The 7,483-nt window shown below is 43.9% G+C and overlaps 1 protein-coding gene across 3 annotated transcripts in view; it reads right to left on the reverse strand.

The window, feature by feature from the left end:
* Window positions 1-6,660, reverse strand: part of C1QTNF7 (C1q and TNF related 7) — a 53,555-nt gene extending 46,895 nt beyond the window's left edge. The window contains exon 1 of one of the 3 annotated variants that reach the window (XM_077177696.1): window positions 6,215-6,660. The gene's annotated coding sequence lies outside the window, so the exon portion shown is untranslated. The remainder of the gene's footprint in view (window positions 1-6,214) is intronic. The other 2 variants (XM_077177695.1, XM_054632930.2) reach the window with 2 other exon arrangements.
* Window positions 6,661-7,483: the final 823 nt, after the last annotated feature.

Raw genomic sequence — 7,483 nt, forward strand, 5'->3', positions numbered from 1 at the left:
TGATCTTGGCAGAGCCTTCCTTTTAAGGGTGTCTTGGCCGTTCTTCCATGCAAACAAAATTGTTTCTGCTATGGGATCATCAGGTCCTAATGACAAGGAATCCAAAGCTCATGCCAGAGTCAATGCAGAGGCTGCTCAAGCATTAGCACTGATGGCACTGAGTGTCCCAGCCATCCCTTCTGATGAAGAAAATGGACCTAAGGGAACAGAGAGGTTTTACAACCCTGGCCTATCCTTGCAGAGGTGATACAACTTCCTGATTGCTGAGTCAGGTTGGACATGGCCAAGAGACACATCTCATCAAAGTACTTCACATGGGTGTTTGGGAGGTATGAAAACAATCCTCCTGGCTACAAGTCCTTATCTGCAGGAGGGGAAATCTAGGGCTAAATCCTGCCAGATACAGCAATCCAAATATGCCCTGGAGCTGCACCCACAGTAGACCCAGTCTGTGCATGTCCTTATGTAACACACACGAAAGGAGCTGTGAGCACTGATTTGACCTGAATTGTGACCTGACTCTCACTACAGGGATTTAATACATGCCCTGTTGGGCTGCAGAAACAGATGTTTTACACACACCATTCAGACTTTTTTTCCCAGACATTGGCAATCAAAGTCTCAGACAGAAGCCCTGACTCTCAAGGACAGAGCACGTCTGCAGAAAGGGAGAATACAAGATAAGCAGTAGGTTCTAACAGCTCCTGTTCCCAAGGTGCCCTTTTATTTTTTCCTGGATATTTTCTCCTGGTGAGTTTAAGGATTATCTGCATTTGATAACAAATTGTGCATATCTGTCAGAGGCAGGCACTCCAGGCAGGTTCAGAGCAGACTCTCACTGTACAGAACAGGTCCTGCAATTTCAGCACCTCCTGGTAGTGCAGGAGGCACTGTTCAGGTGTGACACAGTGCAAAGGGATGTGTTTCTGTCTGGGAAATTCCATGAACAGGAATTTTGAATCAGGACTGAGGTGTGTAGCCTGTCAGCATGGAGACAGCCATCCTAGGCAGTTCTGCAGAGGAAATTCTCAATTCTCCTTAAAAAGCTGAAGGCAGTCTCCAATGCAGCCTCCAAAACCCTGGAAATACAGAGAAATACAGCCCCTTCTCTAGAGAATCAAATCATATTCACTGCACAGCCATGGAGGTCCATGGGGGCTATGCAGCACAGCCAGACCACTCTGAGACCCCAGGGGCCAAGCCAGGACAGTGAGTACCCACTCCCTGTGGGGGTTGCAGGAAGGAGGGGAGAGGGCATGGGATTACCTGGTTCACAGTTAGCCAGGACTACTGGTCCTGCTCATCCTGCCTAAACTGTTCCCATCTGTCTGACTATTGATGTTACTTGATCTTTGCATTCCCATTTTGGACTTTCAGTCACATGGAGAAGTTAATGATGATGAAGTTGAGTCAGTAAGGGGAACATTTTTTCTTTATTTTCCTTTCCCTTTATCCAAGATAGGGAAAGAAATGAAAATTCCCTTCTTCAAGGAGAGGAGCAGGAGCTGTGATCCAGACAGGACACACAGCTTTATGCAAGCTGTTTTGCTGGAGTGCAGGCTATCCTATTCCCACTCCCAAAATTGCTGCCTCTCCCTGGAATAGTTTCTTGCTGCCCCACATCAAAGCTGGTGCTCAGAGTTCATCTGCAGATACCTATTACCACTTTCTAGCAGGAATATGAATGGCACAAGCAATAACTCAGGAAAGGACAAAGCAGCCTTGGTCTCTCCACTGAGAAATGAGCTGTCCAGAAGCTGGAGAGTGCCTGCCCTGGTCATTTGAGCAGGCTACAGGATGGCCCATCATCCACTGTAGTTTTGGGAGGAAGGGCTGCCCCCCTCAGGAACCTCCTGTGAGGAAGCAGTAAAGTGGTTTACCCTGGGGAAACACACAGACAGGAAAATGGAAGGTCTGTGAAAAGGAGGATGCCAGGCTGGTTGTTCACAGGAGAAGACAAGCAAAGATGTGTGGGACTGTGTGGGTTGCTAATGCAGGGCTATGATCTCAGGTTTAGGGGTCAAAACAGGACAGTCTCTGGGAGGTAACTTTCAGAGCACGTCTGTGGAGAGCTGGAAATTACAGAGACTCAAAGGAGCCAATTGCTCTGCAAAACAAAGACCAGCATGGTGTCTAGAATGGGGAATGGATGCAAAGAGTAATCTACATGCTTCTCTGCACTTCCACTACTGCTGAGTGATAGTGATTAAGGGTTGGAGTAGCAGACTGGGCTGTGCTGGGGAAGGAGGTTGAATCCCCAGGTGCATTGAGAGGCAGCAGACTGGCGCTGTGCAGGAACATCAGTGCAGGCCTAGCAAGGCTGGCATAACATCAAGTTTTTATAGACTCCTGTAAAGGAAAAGGACTTTTGGTCTTGAGTAGTAACTGCTAGTGAGAATAGCAGATGTATGTTCCAGCACCAAGAGAGTCCCCCTCCAAGAAAAGGGAGAGTTTTCCTGGACAAATCCAGAAGAAAACCAAGTTTCTCTGTTTTTTTCCAAGGGGTAAAAAACCCAGGGGAGGTCTGTCTCTCAGCAGCTCACAAATCACTTTTCCCTGTGCTGCAGTGATGGGGCTCCTACGCTGGCCTGGATCCAGTCACGAGGCCATCACAGCAATGGGAAGAGGTGGGGTGAGCAGGCTGGACACTCATCTCTTCAGCTCTGCCTGTCCAGCTCTCCTTGGGTTTATAGCAAGACACTCCCTGTTTTTATTGCACATTTTTTAAACTACATTTCAGGTCCCACCTCAGCTATTAATGCTCTCCCCACTCTCATTTTTTCCTGAAAGAAAAATATCTTTATTGAAGAATGTAGGGAAAAAAAAAAAATAAGAGAGAGAGAAATAAAACAAAGTGCATGAATTACAATGCATCCAAACCCCCCATTCCCTAAACCAAACAGTTCCTTTCCTTAAACCTTCCTTATCCCTTCCCTTAACTTCAACCTTGGACTCCTGGCAAGGAGATGTTCCTGTTTCTTGCAGGATGTCTGATTTTGGGTTTGGGGTCTCTCCAAAAGAGAAGGGGAGAATGTGAGTTGAAAATAGGATGGGTGGCCTGATGGTGTCCAAACATAATCAACTATCTCCATTAAATTTTTGAGATCTGGCCCCATTTGGGTCTGAGAGACGTGATACTCACATGGATGAGGAAGACAAATACAGTGGATAGACTGAAGATGAGCCAATGCATTTAAGCCAGCACAACATATGGACTATCACATCTCTCAGCCTAGGAATGATTGCTCCCCACAGATTTCTACTAAGTTTGCCCAGAGTAAGTGAAACATCCCAGCCAGTGAGACTTTTCCCTTTTTTCCCTCTGGATTATTTTATAACTGTATATCTCTCACTGCCAGGATGTGTTTTCCCATTATTCATACCCTATTCTTCCCCTTTAAAGGAGGTTGCCATTATCCTTTGTGATAAGAATTAATTTTATACTAAACAGTTCTGTTCTTCCCAACACCTAAACCTCACAGAAATGTGTAAACTCCTTGGTCATGTGGCCCTATCCCAGCTTGAAGGAGTAATGAAACTGTAAAGTATCTTTAAAGGCTTGAATCAGGTGCTTTGCTGTTCTGCTTTCATCACTTTGGGCTTTCCCATCTGCATCCAACATCAGGTGAGTCTCAGACAACCAAGACAGTTTCACACTGCTTTTCAAAAAATGAAAGCTGAATCCTAATTTATGAAGAACACAAACTGTTTATTTCAGCTTTGGGAAATCAGAGTAATCTAGATTCCTTCTTCAGCCCAACAGAGAAATGCAGAGAGGTGATTTGCACCTTTTACTTTAGAGAGACTGGGAGCAGAAATAAATACCCTTTGCTGACAGTTGCAGCCCGATATCTGTAACTAAAATACAAATCTGCCCAGTGGTTATTTCATTTGCAGCCTTTGTTTTCCAGGTAGCACCATGAAGATGAGCCTGAAAAGACTCTAGAATTCTCTGCCAAGGCAATCACATAATCACTTTGCTGTCCTTTTTGCTAACAGAGAATCCACTTCAGCAGTGAAAATGGAGTTTAACTGTCTTGTATATGTGACAAGCAAGGTCTCTGAATCAGAAACACTTTTTAAATGACCATTACTTGTGTAAAAGGTTGAAACCTTAGGATTTTTGCTTCCCTGCGAGGTTACATTTTTCTGGTAAATCTAAATTTTAATTTCATCATTTCAAGGTGATCCTTTGGTAACAGAGATGTTATTTGATCATGCAATGACAGTATATATAATGTTCATACAGCATCTGTTTAAGGACTCTGAAATCAGGCTTACCAGTGCATGGGATGGACCTGTGAATGGGCATGTCACAGAGAATTAAGGATATAAGTTTGCTATGTGAATGGGACAGAACTTCTCCTGCAGGCACTCAAACCTAGCCCTCAGAAATGTGGATTTCCATCTACCTCCTCACCTTGCCACTGTGACTGAACCATGGATAAGTGCAACAGTGGAGATGATGAAGGGGATGAAATAACAAAATATTGCCTTCTTTGTTTGCATCCTTCCCTGCCACTGCTGCTGAGCCAGAAGCAGTCCCTTTGGCTGAGATATTCAGCTTCAGAAACTCTCCTGTCTCCAGTATCAATAAGCAACACAGAGCAGTTTTTACCACCTTTACTCCCACCTACTCATCAGATTGGTGGGGTATGGTGGAGGAAAGACAAGGAATAGGCAAGCACTGAGAGAGTCAATGCACTTCCCAATCCCTACACTGTGTAGTTCTCTCCCAGGAGACACCTGATGGAGGTGTTCCTAGCTCCACCCTTCCAGAGTTCAGCAAAGATGGAAGCCCCAAGAATGGGCTTCCCATTTGGCACAAACTTAACACAGTGGCTCCAAAGTCAACAGGCTTTTAGCATTTCTTCCATGACAGTGGGCAGGCATATCAGCTCCTTCACTTCCAGTTTTGATTTTCTGCACTCTTCTCCCTGCCCTCCCTGCTCTGTGTTTCTCTGCTCTTAAATACAGTGTGATCCATGGGAACACAGCATTAGGGGCATTGACAGCCCTCCATTCTCACCAGGGTAAATCTGCTCCAGAAGCACAGCTGAAGTTGTCCCAAGTCAAGGCAAAACAGGGGACAGGCAGTACAGGAAGGCATTTTCTGCTTCTTAAACACAGCATGCTATAGAACACAACAGTTGTGTGGTTTCTGAAGCAGGTTCCTGTTATTAAATTTCCATAGCTTGTACAGCTCCAAGGGCTGTGGGTAATGCTGTGCTCATACCCATATTTTCCTAAAACTTCAGCCTGAAAAGCTTCATCATTTCCTTGCAAATGAGTGGGATGGAGGAATTAGCCCCCACTGTGACTATCAGGTTTTGGGCAGCAGGCAATGTTTGCCTCAGCCTTGCCTGGCTAATGGTAACCAGAGACCCAGCAGAAAAAAGGGAGCTTGAAACTGCTAATCCACTTATACTCTCACCTACCCAGCCCAAGGTTGTGATTAATCACTTACACTCAGCATTTCATCTGTATTTAGCAGCACACAGTCTCTCACCAGCCTACTCTTAGGCACAAAGCACACTGCTGGTAGCAGGGGAAACACAAAAAGTAAAATGATCTGGAAAAAAACTCAACCAAGAAGAAGAAACACAGCAGCAAAATAACAAATGGATATATTTTCAAGAGTTTAATAAGGTAAATGCAGGAGCTTAACTTTGTAATAGTGCAAGTCTGAAGCAAAACTGTTTATTTGGTATTTATAGATTTTTTTTTTTTTTGCAAAATGAGTTTCTATGAAACCATAGCAACTGCAGTTAAAGTGAAGATTTGGAATGATGATGGAATCATTCATGAGCAAAAAAACCCAAATAATCTCTGGTCTGGGTTGGTGGAATGTAAGATTAACGCTAGATAGAGAGGAATAATTTAAAAATGTTTTAGGTAATTTAATCGCCCTAAACCCTGTGAAAGGTAGACATTTTAAACAATTTTTTTGTCAGAATATTACATCTTTGATTTTTTAAACAATCTGTCTGCTAACTTTCTGATATGCAATAAATGTCCAAGTTTATTACTCATCTCTTACAAGAGAAGATACATAAGCAGATTTCACCGAGACACCACAACAGTCTATTTCTAACAGAATTAATGTACCTCAGAAAAAATATGCATTTTTCTGAAAGATCTTTCTATTGCATTCCTTTCTCCAAATGCATTTCAGAGAAGTCAGTTCAGGAAAGTAGAATCAGTTACAACTTACCTTCACAGTTGAGTAGATGACATCTGATTTTTCAGGGAAAGCAACGTACTCTGTTTGGGTAGTGTAAGAGTTGTAGATTCAAGCCAGCAGGTAATTTTTGGTGATTCAAAATCCTTGAAAAGAAATTTAAATGCTGGGATGACAAAAAAAGGTACTTTGTGAAAACCTGTCTGAGGCTTGATGCTCTTACAGAGTTTTCTAACTGTCTGTCTCAGCTGAACAAGCTCCTGCTCCTTTCCTTGGCCACCTGCCAACTTTTCTAATTTAAAGCAACTGTGAGCTTGCTGTAAAACTCTTGCTGGAAGGAGCTTGTTTTATACCGTGGAGCAAGGAGCAAGCCTGTGCTCCAGACTGATGTGGTGTGACAGAGCCCTAACAGGACTGGGGGCACAGCCTCCCTGAGGTAATGTTATATCATCTTTGGACAGCATCACAGGCTAAGCTGTCTCCTTCTTGGTAAAAGCACAGGAAAGAGGAAAAAACCAAGCTGCTTTTGGCATATAGTCCCCTCAGCATGGGATTTGGGAGGAGCAGCATCTGCTTCAAAATGCAGGAAGTGACGGCCTCAAATGCATGAAGTACTCAGAGCTCCCAAAGGAACCTGGTCCTCACAGTGCCCACAAGTCACCAGTCCTTGGTTTTGAGGCTTTGGGCAGAGGTCCAGGGGCTTCCTCCAGGGCTTTCTCTACAGTGCAATGTAGGGTGCCCCCAGCACAGGGTGGCTGGGACACCAAGCTGAGGGTCATGGCCAAGCAAAATAACAAAGGTCTTGATTTTGAAGAGTTTCAAACTTAGTGCTTTGGAAACTTTCAAAATACACTCCTGGAAATGATCCTTCCTTCTGAGACAGCGTCAATAACAGAGGCAGACACTTGAGTAATAGAGACTTGAAAGATAGAGGCATGGTTTTCAAAGGCATCCACTGACTGGGCATGGCTCTGTCCTGCTTTGCTCAAATTAAGACAGTGAAGCATGTAAAGTGTTCATAGAAGAGAGTTGCCTATGCTCATTTTGACTTTCCTTCTCTTTGCAAGGAATTTATTTCAACCAGTTATGGTTGACACACATGGTGTGCATTTATGAACTTAGGGAAAGGTCCCCTTTTGCAAATGTGACTTTTCTCTGCAGAGAAGCTAAAAGCAAGCAAACTAATAAACAAATGATAAAATATTGCGATTTGGAGAATTTCAGACCGAGTTTCTCCCTGGGTACCATGACAAACATTTGTTTAAGCAATGAGGGTCCTGAAAAGCCCACTTTAGGCTGTGC

Source organism: Agelaius phoeniceus, chromosome 4 (assembly GCF_051311805.1).
Source record: "Agelaius phoeniceus isolate bAgePho1 chromosome 4, bAgePho1.hap1, whole genome shotgun sequence".
Classification (NCBI taxonomy): Eukaryota; Metazoa; Chordata; class Aves; order Passeriformes; family Icteridae; genus Agelaius; species Agelaius phoeniceus.